Source organism: Netta rufina (assembly GCF_964035555.1).
Source record: "Netta rufina genome assembly, chromosome: Z".
Taxonomy (NCBI): Eukaryota; Metazoa; Chordata; class Aves; order Anseriformes; family Anatidae; genus Netta; species Netta rufina.
Genome location: NC_140126.1, coordinates 7,313,033 through 7,329,538, shown reverse-complemented (window position 1 = coordinate 7,329,538; position 16,506 = coordinate 7,313,033).

The window sequence follows — 16,506 nt, the reverse complement described above, 5'->3', positions numbered from 1 at the left end:
GGGGAGTAATCGGTGGGAGCAGAGGGGTGCAGCCCCCACCCCTCGGAGCAGCCCTCTGCTTAATTTCTGTTTAACAACACCTGAAGATGGAGGAAATATGCCACTGGGAAAGGAGAATCATCTTGAGATGGCGTGCCCAGAGCCATGCCGGTGCCTGGGCAGTGCGGTCTAACCATCAGCATCTGATCAAAAGCCACGGCGTAACCGACCCGCAGCATGAATAACACCAGCTGGCAGAGGTGATGAAAGGAAAACGAATGTTGCAGAAACGAAAACAAGAGTAAGAGGGAAAGGAAAGTGGCTTCTTATTCTCCGAGTTCTATTTGTGCTGAATCAGCTCCGAGCTGTTGTTGCGCCTCCCTACCCGACCTCAAACAAATCTTTGTCACTGCTTCGTTACGAGAAGCTTCTCCTGCTCCTCCGGCTGCTGCCTATTGCTGACAGCTCTGTGATCGCGGAGCAGCTGTTTTGTTTCCCTCTCTCTCTTCTCCCGTTCCTGCACACCACAGCTTGGTGGTTCCTGTCGATGTTCACGAAAGCAGGAGCGGGAAGGGCAGCGTGGCTGCCAGGAGCACGAACCAAAGTTCATCTCAGTAAATCGCCGCAGGGCGTGACCGTACAAGCGTGGGCGATGGCTGCTGTGTGCTGGCCTCAGCGGGCTGTCAGGTGTTTGTCGTGGCTTAGATCCCTCTGTCTTGTTTGCCCTTCTCTGGCAGCCACCCTCCAGGGCTCTCTCTGACTGGTACAAGTGGAATCACGGGTTTCATTTAGGTGGAAAAAACCTTCATGGTCTCAAAGTCCAATCATCAGCCTGAACTACTCAGTCCCACCACTAGCCCATGTCTCTTGGTGCCATGGCCACACGTCTCCCAAATATCTCCAGGGATGGGGTCGCCACCACTGCCCTGGGGCATTAGCCTCAGCTTCACTTCTCACACTGCAGGAAAAGTTGGGGCTCCAGCATTTGCTGTGATGCTCCCCACACTTCCACAGCAGTGAGGTCAATGCAGATTTACGTAGTTATGCACAATGCTATTGCTGTTCTCATTCATAAAAAGGCATAATAGAAACTAGGGAGCACTGCACTTACAGATGTCTTACCTGCTGTTTAATTATTACCTAATTGCCCCACCACCAATCTGTAGACTCTCCCTTATGCTGTTTTCTCTTGCCTGCTTTATTTTAGAGCTTAATCATTTCATTTTCTTAGCAAAAGCTGAGCTGCACAGCTTGCTCATGTACTGCAGCACATCCCCACTGGCAGGATGGATGAATGCTCATCTTCTCCATGAAGTGTTTCCATCCGTGTGCCAACCAAGCTGCATTAATTATTTCAGTGGTGGAAAATGTTTCTGAAGGATGACGGGCATGTTTCTGGTCTGATGCCCACCAAAGGCAGGGGCAGTTTTCCTACCAACAGCAGGAAAAAGACCAGTCCTTGTAACTGCTACCCTGAACAAGTAGTTATTAGTAAAGCAAATATTGGCGTCGATCACCATTTATCGAGCTGGTGGCGTATTTGCAGAACTCTCCTCTGTGTGCATGGGCGTCTCTGTAAACAACAGGAATCCTGTTAATACAGCTGCACTGGTGCTGCCAGGTTTTTGGCACAAGCCTGTCTGGGCATTGTGCCTGTGGTTATTTTTGGTGATTATTTGAAAGAGCTCTGTTCCGGAATTCAGAGTTTCATTGTTTGCTGCGCTGCCAGATCTTTTTCAGGCTCTGGCTACCTCAAATTTCCCCCCACTCTCTACAACCCCCTCTGCACTCTGTTATAATTTTTGCGTAGGAGAAAAGGAAATCCCGCAGACAATATGCTTGGCACTTTTTTCCTGGCATTCTGGTGCCTCACCGAAGTCTAACAGGAGGGATCCAAAGCAGGTGTCCTGGTCTGGCATCAAGCACCACAGCATCTCCCTGCACCACAGCATCTCCCCCATGCTTTTGCAGTGTTTTTCAGGTGGGACAGGAGCTGCTCTGGAAGGTTAGAAGATTGTCACGCTAATCTGAGCAGTACTTTCTTTAAGCTGGGTTTTGGAAGTGCCTTGTTTGAATGATGTCCAGCTGGGTAAACAGAATTAATACCAGAAAGCAGGGATGGAACCAAAGAGGAATGCAATGTGTTTTGGTGAACCTTCTCCTTTGAAATTTTGAGGACTTAAGTCTGCTTCACTGTGAAGATTAGAATTCTACATGTGGAAGAGGCGGTCAGAATGTCCAACATTGTAAGAAAGTATAGGATCTCCTCTACTATTCAAATCATCCATGATTTTGTGAATAAGAGATTAGGTATGTTTGGACAGAGGTTGCAGGGACATGTCTTTGCTACAAGGAAAAAATGAGTATATGATTTGTGTTTCAATTTAAAATGTCTGTTTAGGAAAGAAAGGTGCCAAATCACGAGACTATTGTGGGTAGCTCGTTGCAGCCCAAACCCCAAGAGATGGCAGGAGCAAGCTGTTCCACACACACATACTAATGGACCCCATGCAGGCTATAGTGGCTGAAAAGTGGGGCAAGCTGAAATCATGCTGGGATGAAAGATGTCAAGAGAACACAGACTGTGACGGAGAGGATCGCTTGGCTCACTGCTAGACTGACAAAGGAGCTGGTATGAGAGGGCTGAAAGCAGCACATGATGTGATGTGGTTTCGCTTTAAAGCTTTGCGACTAGTTGCTTTAAAATGAGCTCATTTCCTTTTTGGTTTTATTTTTCATACCCAGAAGTAGACAAAAGGAGGAGGGTGTGATATTTTCTGCTTGTTCTAGACAGGAAAGAAAACGAAACACAAACACATACACACATGCACACGCATGCAAACCCCTTCCCCTGGAGATGGAAAGCCCCCCCGCGCTGTCCTGCAGACCTGGTGCAGGAGCTTTAGGCATGAAGGGCTGCAAGAAATGTGTCATCGGCAATAACCTTGCACAGAAATGGAAGGAGGATTGTCCCTTCCTGCCAAGCAGTGCTCCTTTTGGGGTGCCCAGCACTTCCTCTCGAGGTACGATCCACTCACAGAGAAGGACGTGGTGGGACAAGGCGGTGAGGTGCTGTTGGGAACAGCAAGCTCCCTGAGTGCTCTGCTGTTACCATGCTGAACCATGATGACAGCAGGAAAAGCAAAGCCACCACAGAGCTATTTCTTGTCTGTGCTGGCCCTATACATGGGGACAAGCTTCTCCCGTCGTGAGCCACATGCTCCTCCCACCCGTGGATGTACCAGTGGTGTGGTGGTGATGGCTGGTGGGAAAGATAAAGCTGCTGTGGTGACCTTTGGCATTAAGAGTGCAGGCAAACAAGTCAGAAATAAGAAGAAAAAAAAAAAAAAAAAAGGTGTCCTTTTGAGGGTAAGGACTCTGTGTTCTTCCTCACCAGAGATCTCGCAGCAGATGCACTGGCTGACTCCAAGGGGCATAAAGGAGAAGTAAATAGAGGAAACAGGAAAAAGTGCTTTGTGCTTGACAACAACAAAGTATTTTTGTACTTTTCAACCTGTTTCTGTTCTCTGGGTCGTTGGTGCTTTGGGAAGGTCCCAGTGGCATCTGCACCTGCCCCTCCTCGTGGGTCTGGGGGCCACCTGTGAGCCCCTTGGCAGGGCTGTTCCCATCCCCTCTGACCCTGTGTTTGCAGGACATGAGCAGGGCAGAGGTATCCGAGGAGAAGAAGGGGGGGGGTCACGGAGAGGAAGTGTGTGGGTTGTGTCCCACAGGCAGGTGTAGGGCTCGGCCCTGTGCAGCGGCAGTCATGCTGGGTGACCATGATGCCATCCTACCTCCCTATTTCATCATCCTGTGGTGGGTGCTGGGGCCCCGGGGAGCTGGGATGGTTGCATGCACATCACCTGCACAGCTGCAAGGAGCTCGAAGATGTGCACAGCTCTGCAATAGCTCATGAAATCTGGCTTTGTGGTTGTTGATGATTTTTTTTTCTTGTTTAACAAAAGGGAATCTAATTAAGGCAAGTGGTGGCAGAGGTCTGGCAGGGGACACCAGGGTGTTCTGGGTGCCAGTGGGCTGTCCCACACCAGGAGGTGGCCCCATGGGATGAGACCTTCTTGGGGTGGCCATGGTGACCTCCATGGTATCTGACCCCCTCGAGTGACCCAGATGACCCTCTGGCATGACCTTGGTGACCTCCCTGAGGTGTCACTGCTGGTTACAGGTGCTGGGACATCCCTAGGCTGAGGAAGTGTGGGACTGCTTCCTTTGCAGCCCCAGGTCTTCCCTTACTGGTCTCTCATGGCTTTCTTCATTTTTTTTGGAGACCTGGGGTCACCACCTCCACCTCTTCCTCCTCATTGGTGATGAAGATCCTAGGTTCCTTCACTTGGGCAGGGGGTGCACGCAGGGGACAGTGAGGACAGCAGTGATAGGCAGGTGGCCTTGTGGCTGTCAGCATGTTCATCGCACCCCTGGGATTCAGGTTCCAGCTGCCCAGGAGAGGCCACATTGAGCAGAAGCCAGTGTATATCTAGCAATAGTGGCATCTGGGTTTCCAGCTCAGTAGCTTGCAGAGTCATAGAATCCTGTGTTTGGGCAATAAATCTGTGCAATCTGAAAACACAGAAGTCTCGTGTCAGGGATGCCCACAGAAGTTTGCGTGCTTGATCAGAATAACAGTTGTCAACATTCAGTTTTGACTCAGGATGAATCACTGTGAAAACTGCTTTCTGTGTTGCATCAACACTTGCCAAAAAGCAGAAAGTGGTGGCATCCAGAAAAACAACAAGCAAAATACCTCATCAAGCTTTTAAAACCCTCAGTAAGGGCATCCTGGGACATATGAGAAATCAGAGCCATGAGGGCAGTCAGGCAGTGACGCATTGGACCTGCAGCTCTGTGACACCTCCGAAGTATGAGGAGAATCTCCAGAGTGCCTGCTTATGAAATTACCCTCCAAAAGACAAAAAGAAAAGCAGTGCATTAAATCCAGTATTGGCAACTCCAATAATCATTATATATGCTCGAGGTATTTTTTTGCAATTCCTATTTCTTTTATTGTGTGTGTGTGGTGCTTCTGGGTTTGGAGTGATTTCATCTTCTTTGTAAGTGACATACTACCAAACTGGTACATTCTTAAACTACAGGAAAAATGAACAAACAAACAAAAAACAGAAAACAAGCAAGCAAGCAAACAAACAAACAAGCAAAAAAACCCAACCAACCAACCAACCAAACAAACAAAACAACAACAACAACAACAACAAAAAACAACAAACAAACACCAGAATTTAAGCAGAATGGGCAAAAAGTAAAATACTATTTTTCATTTTCATTTCTAATTGTTGTTGCTGTAGCCTCTTTATCCTTGGCAGTAGGATATTTGAGATGAAGGCTGCTGACACATGATACTGGATTTACATTATTAGTAACACTATTAACGTGTGATCAAATTACATTACTAATCTACATAGATCATTTGTAATGTAATTGGTTGGAAACATAAGCTGTATACAATTTTTGGAGCAATCACCAAAATAATATATTACTCTTCATACTTGTGCCAGGTTAAAGGAAAATCACATTATTTCACGGGTATATAGGTAAAGTGATCTGTTAGTTGAAAGCCCTCTTGGCGACCTCCCATCTTACACTGAAGGGATGATAGATATCCTCTTCATTGGTGTATTTGGAAGATTTATTGGCCAGGACTAGAGAAAGGTAGTAAATATCCTTAACTGGGATTTTATTTGTTCATTCTAAAGTGACTGTTTCATTATTTCAGTTACTTCTAATATCTTCCCATAAGTACAGCAGCTTACAAATCCAACAGCCCGTAAACCCACTTTCTATATGCATAGGAAAGAAAATGCAAATTGAGAAATCAGACAGTCAGCAGCCAGGAAATGGAGGCTGTTCTGTGACCTCCCGCGGTAACTGCAGCCTTTGTGGTTTGCAGACTTCTCCCAGGAGCAGAACATGGTCTGCTTTTTTTGTAGAGCCAAGTGGAGGATGGGTTTCATAGGTGAGCAGAGCTTGTGAGAGCTGCTGCTGTGGTTCATCCAGGTATCTTCTACCTGATATTTCTCTTCCACTATTTATGTCTCCTCTGCACACCATGGCAATTGCTGCTCAGGCATGGTACACAAGTCTTTGTGGGGGAAGCACTCTGTGCAGCCTGCTGCTGAAGCAGAGCTCTGTGCCCTACCACGAGGACAGATTTTCTCATGTTTGCTCTCTTAAAATCCAAGGTCATTCCAGCTGTGTGTGTGTGGCTGCTCTTCCATTCCCACCAGCAATCAATGTATGGCCACAAAGGTGATGGAGGGAAGTTTTCACTGTGAATCCAGGATTAGTTAGCAAGAATATTATTGGAGTGGAGGACCAAAGAGATTGTGTTCTTTGGGACAGTAGGATCAATATTTTTTCTTGTGATTTTTAAATATTTGTTTTTGTTCTCTGAGAATAAGGGACTACAGAACATTAAGTCTTGCCTAGCAGGGTCAGCCCAGGCACTTGCTTGTAATGATGGCTATGGGACACATGAGAAGGAAGATGCCCAGGTTACTGAAAACAGAATGAGCATGAAGTAATTTTTCCCTTCTTCTATTCTCCCTGTTTCTGTCAGTCTAGAAAGTTAAGGATTCCCTGATTCAGAGGATAAATTTCAGGGGTACATATAAAGTATAACTAATTATTTTTAATCCTGCAAGATAAAGTTTTCTTCTGAAGCCATTTTGACTTTAACACTATTCTTTGTGCACTTTTGGCTTGTACGCTCTTTGGAAGTGTGGCTAAATTCTGCATGGCAGCTGGTAACCTGTAAAGTGGTCATCCATAGCTCTAAATCATCATCTTATTGTTTGTCTGTGAGCTCTGCTCCCATGACTCATTCTTTATTTGGGTCATTTACAAGAAACATGAAGTAGGTAACTGCAGTAAACTTCAGAAAGCCAGGAATGCTGAGGCATATTCATGGGAATAAACGCAGGGCAGGCCTATTGTGTCTCTGGGGACGTCTTGTTGGGCTTTTTAATTTACAACTATACACATAGAAGATCAGCTGATGTGAGAGTCTGCTTAAAAACAAAACTGAGAAAAAAATCTTTATGTGAAAGAGGAAGCAGTCATCAAAACTTGCCTGTGTAATTATGGGCAATACACATCTTATATTTACCGAAGCAGAGGAAACAGGACAACTTCTAAATGCATGTTTAGAAACACGCTTCAGTGGATAGCCAGCATAATTAAAATCTATGTATCTCCATGCTTCTTTGGTTTAGCCTTAATTGGTGTTTCCACAGTCCAGTAATTTCTGGTATACAGAAGTGAATGAAAGGCCTCTCTACAATCCTTCTTTGCAGTGTTTCTCTGATTGTTTATCGCAGAATGATCAGAAATTCTTGCTTTTAGGTATAGACTAACCCAGGCTACAATGTTGACAATGTTAGGGATGGGGAGAGTGAGGTCCTTTCAAAAGGAGAAAAATTAGAAGTTTTAGAGCAGTGACAAATTTTACTTATTTGCAGGTGATGAAGCATAGAGATGAACATCACAGTAGAAAAGCTACACTCAACTAAGACCATTTAATTACATCCTGAAAGAGACTAAAATACAAAAACTGGAAAAATAAAGGGAAAAAGCCCCCAAAACTCCATGGACCCTTTATGGGAATCAAAATCTTTGTCCCACTCCCTCCTGCAGAGACCAGAGAAGTAGTGACTTTACAGAATCACAGAATCACAGAATTTCTAGGTTGGAAGAGACCTCAAGGTCATCGAGTCCAACCTCCAACCTAACGCTAACAGCCCTCCACTAAACCATATCCCTAAGCTCTACATCTAAACGTCTTTTGAAGACTTCCAGGGATGGTGACTCCACCACTTCCCTGGGCAGCCTGTTCCAATGTCTAACAACCCTTTCAGTGAAGAAATTCTTCCTAACATCTAACCTAAAACTCCCCTGGCTCAACTTAAGCCCATTCCCCCTCGTCCTGTCACCAGGCACGTGGGAGAACAGGCCAACCCCCACCTCGCTACAGCCTCCCTTGAGGTACCTAAAAAGAGCGATAAGGTCACCCCTGAGCCTCCTCTTCTCCAGGCTGAACAAGCCCAGCTCCCTCAGCCGCTCCTCGTAGGACTTGTTCTCCAGGCCCCTCACCAGCTTCGTCGCCCTTCTCTGCACCCGCTCAAGCACCTCGATGTCCTTCTTGTAGCGAGGGGCCCAAAACTGAACACAGTACTCGAGGTGCGGCCTCACCAGAGCTGAGTACAGGGGGACGATCACCTCCCTCGCCCTGCTGGTCACGCTGTTCCTGATACAAGCCAGGATGCCGTTGGCCTTCTTGGCCACCTGAGCACACTGCTGGCTCATATTCAGCTGACTATCCACCATCACTCCCAGGTCCTTCTCTGCCTGGCAGCTCTCCAACCATTCCTCTCCCAGTCTGTAGCTCTGCTTGGGGTTATTGCGCCCCAGGTGCAGGACCCGGCACTTGGCTTTGTTGAACTTCATGCAGTTGACCTCAGCCCATCGGTGCAGCCTATCCAGATCCTCCTGCAGAGCTTTCCTACCCTCGAGCAGATCGACACACGCACCTAACTTGGTGTCATCTGCGAACTTACTGAGGGTGCACTCGATGCCCTCGTCCAGATCATCGATGAAGATATTAAAGAGGATCGGCCCCAGCACCGAGCCCTGGGGGACGCCACTAGTGACTGGCCTCCAACTGGACTTGACTCCATTCACCACGACTCTTTGGGCCCGGCTATCCAGCCAGTTTCTAACCCAGCGAAGCGTGCGCCAGTCCAAGCCATTTATTATTTGGGGCCACTTTATTATTTGGGGTCAGAGGCTCTGATGATGAAGTGGCTAGATAGTGAACTGGCAGGTCACTTTTTTGTTTAAAGTTGATCCTTTCTATTTTCCATTGTGTCATGGAGGCTTAGTCTAACCACAGACTCTCAGTGGAAATCCCCAGTTGATGTTTTCTCTTTCCTTCATTCCTTTGACATTTATTGCACAAAAACAACGTGGAAGTTGTTGTTGTTTATCAATTGCACAAAAGCAACGTGGAAGTTGTTGTTGTTTATCAATTGCACAAAAGCAATGTGGAAGTTGTTGTTGTTTATCAAGCTGTCAGTGCAGAGGATGAAGCTTGAAGAGGCCACCCAGGGAAAGACCTGATTATCAGATAAATCATCCCTTCCCTAAATTCCTCCACTTCTAGGGTGCCCAGGGCTTGGGACTGAGCCAGTCTCACCACACTTGGACAAACATGCGTGAGTAGAGGATGGCATACACCTTTTTCCTGTTTGTTGACTCAGTTTAACAAACCCAATTACCCAATTAACACTTGCATCAATTAATTCTAGGCTTTCCCTTAAAATATTAAAATATTGCCACATATCCTGGAAGAGCTGAGCCAGTGGGTCACCTGCATGAGCGCAGCAGCACTGTCAGAGATGCCCACCTCCGCAATGTCTCACGCTCTGCTGTTAGCCTGGGACCTCAAATCCCCATCCTGGTGTCTGGGAAAAAGAGAACAGGACAGAAGACACATTAAAGTGTGCTACCCCCCCGCCTGGCTCTGCTGTGGTGCAGCTGCACACCTTGGGCAGCAGGGTGCTAACCGCTGCCACTTGCTCAGAGAAGCAGATCCCCTGCTGCTGTGGCTTTGGCAAGTCAGGGCAGTGCTCTGCCCCACAGGAAAGTGAAATAATCACTTTCAGTGATGCTTGACTCTCTCCGTTGCAGTTTCATGAGTTACCAATCAGTAGGCTTCACTAGAGAGATGGTTTGATTAGATTTTTTCTGTTTTTTTGGTGTTTTGTTTTGTTTTCTTTCCTTCTCTCTCCCCCCCTCCCCCCCCCTTTTTTTTAAGAAGGAACTTATTTGTATTCCTCCTTGTTAAGCCTCAGCAGTTTCACATTACAGAACTGCTCAGATTGCTGTTAAAAATAAAAAATAAAAAATTGTATTGTGCCCCTGGGTGGGGATGATGTCAGCCTCTTGGCAGAATTTCATTGTGTTGCTCACTGAGGTGGCCTGAAATGTCACAAGGTCCAAGTATCACGCCGTGTTTGAAGAAGATGCCCTCATGAGCATGGAGACACTGTTGAATGGTTTGATCCATTGCAGCAAGGGTGCTGCCAGAGTAAAGAGTGCATTGAAAATGGCTTTAAGTACTGGGTTTTGCCCTCTGCATGGTAAAACTCAATTTACCAATTTCCTTCTTTGTATTGGCAAGGACATAATCATGATCAGTCATGCTTATATAAAAGGCTTTCTTTTAACAATGGGTGAAGAGCAGGAGACTGAAAGCCACTTGATTTTCAGAGGAAGATGCCCAGACTTTACACAGCTGTTTCAAGGGAAGCAGCACTGTTGTGTCTGACATGGCTGTGTGACAGGCAGACGTGGTGGCTATGCAGCAGGTTTCCCAATGCAGCCTTTGTCCTGACACCTTCATATCACTTCCAAATGGGAGAAAGGAGACAAAGTCTCTTTTGTTTTAGGGTTTCACTCCAAAATGTCTTTTCAGCCCCCAAAAGAAACAGAAGAGAGTTGTTTATTGAGGAGTTTTCCTGCTTCAGTTCTGAGAAGCTTTTGGCTATGTCCTGCCGCATCCGTGGTGCCACACTGCCCATCAAGATGTGCCAGGGCCCTCAGTATGAAAGGTGAAATGGAAGAAGGGGGGACAGTGTTGGGAAGCAGGAGTGTTCAAATATACAGAGCCTTCGAAGCTTCTTTGGGCTGAAGGAAGAAGAACAAACCAGAAAATATGGGAGAGTTGTAAGGGATGGAAGTACAACATATTTCTGTCTGCTGGGGACAAGTGGTGATGGGAACCTTGAAACCTGAATGGTCTCATCATCTCACCACTGATAAAGCACAGCCTGCTGGGGCTGGGTGATGCACGGAGCTCAGTGCAGGAAGCTGCTACCAACACTTTTCCCAGGCTGCTTCCTGGAAAATAGCTGGTCTGGGGCTCATGGAGTGGAAAAAGAGCTGTTCTGCAGAGTAGGAAACTAATGGAAACCACAGCCCAAGCATGCAGAAAATCTTGTGAAAATGAAGGGTTTGCAGGAGATAGTTGGAGGGGGTACTCTGAAAGTGCCTACCAAATGGGTATTGCATCATTTCATCAAGAGGGCTAATTTATTGTTCTGCATGAGCGGCCGCGTCACCGCAGCCCAGAATTTACCCAGCAGAGCTCTGAGTCATCCACTGAAGCAGTTGTCAGCCCTGTAAAATTCCCTTATGTTATCTAGCTTTGCTCAGGTCACATATCAAGTCAGCCTCATTTTACAAAAGAAACCCTAAGTTACTGATTCAAAAACCACAAAAAAGCAAACACTTCCTAGGCTGGGAGAAAATAAATACCTTGAACTCCGTGAAAATGAAGGCTTTTAGGCATCAATTGCTATCTGAAAGGCTTAATCCTGAAAAAGTCTCTGCTTTAAGGCACGCTGAAATCAGTCACCCTGTTTCCTGAAAGTTTATGCCACAATTCTATAACTACTTATACTACAAGGACCCCAAAGACAAGAGCACTAATCTTTTCTATTTTCATTTTTATGAAAAACCTCAGACCTCACCTTGAAGTTTTTCATACTGCAGGTGTCTTTTTGGTTTTAAGTTGTTTGTTGGTGGCTGAGTTTTTTTTCACCTTGTAGCTCAGGACTGGCTGATTGGTGTGGCTTGCCTTTGAAATCATGCTGTTTTCTCTGACTGCCCTCGGTAACAGATCCCTTTGGGTGAAGTGAGCCAAGCAGTTCCTTTCTATCATCATTACATGGTGCAATCAAAGGTCAATGTTGTCTGGTTGAGAAGACCTTCGCCTGTGGGGCTGATGGGAGTTTATCTGGCTGAATTGCCAAAAAGGAGTATTGGCATTTACCAGAAATTCACTAAGTGCTTCTTATCTTTGTTTTATTGTTGCTGGATGGCTGAAGAAGAAATGAAACCTCTTTGCAGCCTTTGCTTGTAATACTGAAGGTGAGGTCCCATTTACCTACCTCAGAGTCCACACTTTCACTTAGCAGCAGTTATCTAAAGACATAGACCTCTGGAGGAAAGGGCCTGAGATGAATTTAAGAGAAAGCAGAAGGTTTGTTCAGCAACTTCATGAATTTCTTAGAGACTGGGCAACCTGACTTGAGGGTCCAGATGCCATGCTGGAAAACTGAGTTTCAGCATGACTGTGTTAGACCTTCACACACAGCTCACCCCTGCACAGAAATATTTCCCAATAGCTAATTTGCTATTACACGTTTGAAATTCACACCATTTTATAAATTCCTCCAGTTTGGGGGCAGGAGCAGCACTGGTATTACACAGGCAACCAAAAATTCCTTTCAGCTGTTTGCAAACAGCTGCAAGTTATCTATGCAACAGGGGAAAGAAGCAACAACAGCCTCAAACTATTTGGAGTTGAAGAACAGATTTTAGAGTATAACTATGTGTTTAGGGATAGTTCTTGGCCAGAGAAACTCAGTAGGTCCAGCAAAATGATATCTTCTGCCTGCTCCCTAAGTCTATAGCCTGTGGTGCCAGAGCTGAGCAATAAACAATCCAGTGCCTCTGCAGTTTGCAAGTCCCTCTCTGGAGTCTGGTGTTGACATGTTAGCCATGAGGATCCAGGGCTGAAAGAGGGGGGTTCATGAAGAGGGGGTTCACTTTAGTAGCGTAGTCTTTCATAGCAGTAATTGTTTTAGTTATTTGTGAATGTCAAATGATTTTTTTTTTATTTTATTTTATTTTATTTTATTTTATTTTATTTTATTTTATTTTATTTTATTTTATTTTATTTTATTTTATTTTATTTTATTTTATTTTATTTATTTTTCTGCTGATGCTGTATCTTTGTGCAGCTAGGGGGCTTGTTTCTGTTTTGCTCAAAAACTGTGCTTCTGCAAGTTCTGCTTAAGAAGTCTTGAAGGTGCCTGAGGTAAAATTTAGATTTGTGGTTGTAGTTTACAGCTCGATTATTGAGGTGAGGTTTCCAGCTTTACCAGTGCTGGGTAGGAAGGATAGTGGATGCAAAATGGCCTTTTTTGGGTCATTGTGAATACACAGCAGCAGGGTGAGGTTTCCATAGCCAGGCCGTTCAAAGGCTGGACTTTACATTTTCAGGCCAGGGATGAAGAGGGGGACCAGCCACAGTGTATTGGCAGGGTCCACCTGTAGATGGCCAAGCCCTGTGCTACGTTGAGCAAGCAGCTGCAGCTCCCTGGCATTTGCACAGCTGCCTGCTGCTCTGCTGCTCATGCTGATTTAGTTTCACATCTGGGCCTCCTGCAACCTGCGAGCCTCGTGGGAAAACAGTGAGAAGGTCTTGGTGTGGGGGGAGGGTTCTGCACGGATCCGTGCATCTTCTTCCTCAGGGCCCTCTGGGCTAGGGATCAGCAAGGAGCAAGGGCTGCTTTTGCCCTGTTCTCCTGTCACAGCTTACTGCTGTGTTAGCCAAACTGGCAAAAGTAAACTCATGTCTGGCTGGAGCTCCAGCACTTCAAGCCACGGTGCAGTCTATCATCTTTAAACGTTCTGGCAGCAGCTGATGCCAGGCTTTGCTCTAAGCTGTCTCTGGGGTAGCACAGGTTTCCCCCAGCTACCTCTCCCATGGGGTGAAACTTTCCTGTGCAGGGACAAAGATTGGTTAATAAAGACTGATTAACAAAGAGTGATTAGTAAAAACTATTAAAAAATTATAAAATCAGTAGTATGTCTTACACTTGGCCACTGAGCTATGCCAGATTTTATGTGCCAGCACTGTTGACCTACTGTTGGCTCTCATGTGGGGTAGGTGCTTGCAAGTCCCGTTCCAGAGGTTTGCACAATGCAGAGATGGTGTCTTTGCCAGATGGGAAACCATCCCTTGTCTGGTTTTACTGTAATTCCAGGAAACCATGGCGTGACTTCCCTCTGTGGAAGAAATTTATTGTTCAGTGCTCCCTGCGTAGCAGGGAGAGGAGTTAAGAAGTTGTTCACCAGAAATGCCCATGTGCAGACCATGAATTTCACCTCTCCAGAAGCACAGGGGAAGGTAACCAGAGGGTTTGCTGAGACTTAATGTGGCCAAGGATGTGCAGGGTTGAAATGGACAGGATGATGATGGGGACAATGATGAGGACAGAATCTTCATTTTAAAGTGCCAAACACACAGAACTGGACTTTGAGCAAAATCTGGACCTGTCTGCCAAGGTCTTTAATACAGAAATGACCATGGGTTGACACCAATTCCGAGTGTTCCCAAGTAGCCTTCAGAGATTTCAGGTCAAAACCATCATTTTCGCATATGACATGGTTTCTTCTCCCAGATACCATCCATTTCCCTAGGAAGGCAGTGATACCCTTGACTTTCCAAGGAAAATGTTTTCTTACTACTTTCATTAACCTTTAGCAAAGAAAGGAAGAGCAGACAAAAATGACACCTACTGGAAAAATTCCCAATATTTTCTTTAGCAGATGTCTAAATCTAAAAATACAGGTCTTTTAATGCATCAGATGACTACAATTACTTGGCTGTTTAGGGGGCTTGAGAATCTAAGTGTTTCTGGCTTTTAATAGAATGTCAAGGTATTGCATTTATAGCAAAGTGCTTTTTAACTTGAGACTTCTAAGGACTGGACTAATATTTCTCATGAGTAAATTGCACAATTTCTGTGATTCACTGCCCTTCTTTGCAAACTGGAAATTCTGCTGTGGTTGTTTCTTTCCTTTTTCTTTTTTTCCTTTCCCTTTTTCCTTATTCTCCTTTCCTTATTCCTTTTCCATTACCCCCTTGCCTTGCTTTGCCTTTGTTACATTGGGGCTACTTTGTTGTATCCTCCAGTGATATTTTAGAGCTGAAAAAGGATTAAAAACCCTTATCCCTTTTTGGATCAAAATTTAACAGAGATAAGTGGAAAATGCAAGATGTTTATTCTCTTACTGGTAAAGAAAAGCTGGTAACACTGTTCTGATGTAAAAGCAACTTTGAAATTGAAGGGTAAGAGCAGCTGAATGTTGTCTTAAAGGATTTAAGTCCTTTCTCTGAACTTCACATTTAGGCACTTTATGTTCCTGATAGGGACATTCAGTCAGGCTCAGACAGGAGTGACTGCTCACCTGCTGCACAACAATGGATTCAGTGATGTTAGAAATTATGGTGAGAAGAGAAAGATATACTTTCTGTGTTTTCATAATTCCCATAAGGCTGCGAGACTGAAGACATCTTATTTAAGTAATTCTGACTCTTCCAGAAAGTCCTGTGTTGAGTCAGAGAGGATATTCACCTGGGGAATTGGCATGGCCACATAAGACAGGTGCTGACTTTTTAGCCAGTGGGATTTTTTTTTTCTCCCATGTCATAGTAACCTGTCTTAAATTTCACCTGCCATTTCATTCTCCAAAATCTTCAAGACTGTTCAGGGGTTTCTTGTAGCTTGGTGTACTAGTAGGAAGGAAGAAAAAGTCATCCTATGAATTGTCCTGCCCCATGAGCACCAGTGCCTTGTAGGAGAAAGTTATACTCCCATGTTCTCTATGTTTTGGGGAGATTGAAAGCCAGGGAACTACTTTGGGAAGGCAATGTGGCTTTATGATGTGAAGTTCTTTTCCAAGAGGGCTGGTCCAGGCCAGGCCAGGCCAGGGCTGCCATCAACATCAATGGAGGGCTCATTCACAGGCAAGGCACACAGCTTGTTGGGAAATAATGGAAAACTGGGAAAGTTTTGAGTGTTGCTACAGCAGCTCAAAATATCAGGTAAAAGGGAAAATGTAGAGAAAAAAGAAAAAAAAAAAAGTAATTTGAAAAAAGAAAAGTGCCTGAAAATTAAACAAGCCCAAAGATATCCTCAGAATCCCTTTATGTGCCACGAGGAAGTTTCAGAACTGAATGTTTGGGGTTTTAGGGCAGAGAACCGGACCAAGTTATATTACCGTATGTCTTGGTAGCAAGGAGAAAAGGCTTATTTTCTAGCGCCTGAGCTCCCTCTGCTGTCCCTGTGAGCCAAAGGCTGAGACGGGAGGATTTGGATGGGTTTCTGAGGGAAGCAAAAGGGGTAGCTCAAAGAAAAATATCAGAAAAAAGCCCATGTCAAAATGTGCCAAGCTCTTACTTGCTCTCTCTATTTCTGCTCCCAGTGTCCAAGCCCCGAGGTGCTTGAGGTGCCGGGGAAGCCAAGGAAGACAGCCGCCAACATTCAAAACCAAGTTTATTTTTCAGGAGACTGATTCTTTCAGTTTCATGAGGGAAAATCTTAATTTTCATCCAACTGCTAAAACAACTGTTTAATATAAAATAAGAGAACAATGTTACATTTGCACTATTTGCTTATATGGGAGTTGTTTGTGCCTAATGGATAATTAGAGAGTATATTGGATTTCTCCTGCTGGTTTCTTTATTTGCCTTTCTGTTTTTTCAGTTTTCCTTTAATGATCACATCATGCTTCTTATGGACACTGCAGCAGTCTGAGAATAAAAAGCTGATTACTGCACCCTGCCAGGTGTCTTATCAGAGATAGCTACAGGACAGTTGAATTGAGTTGTTTCACTACCCATGCTCGTATTATGGACAAATT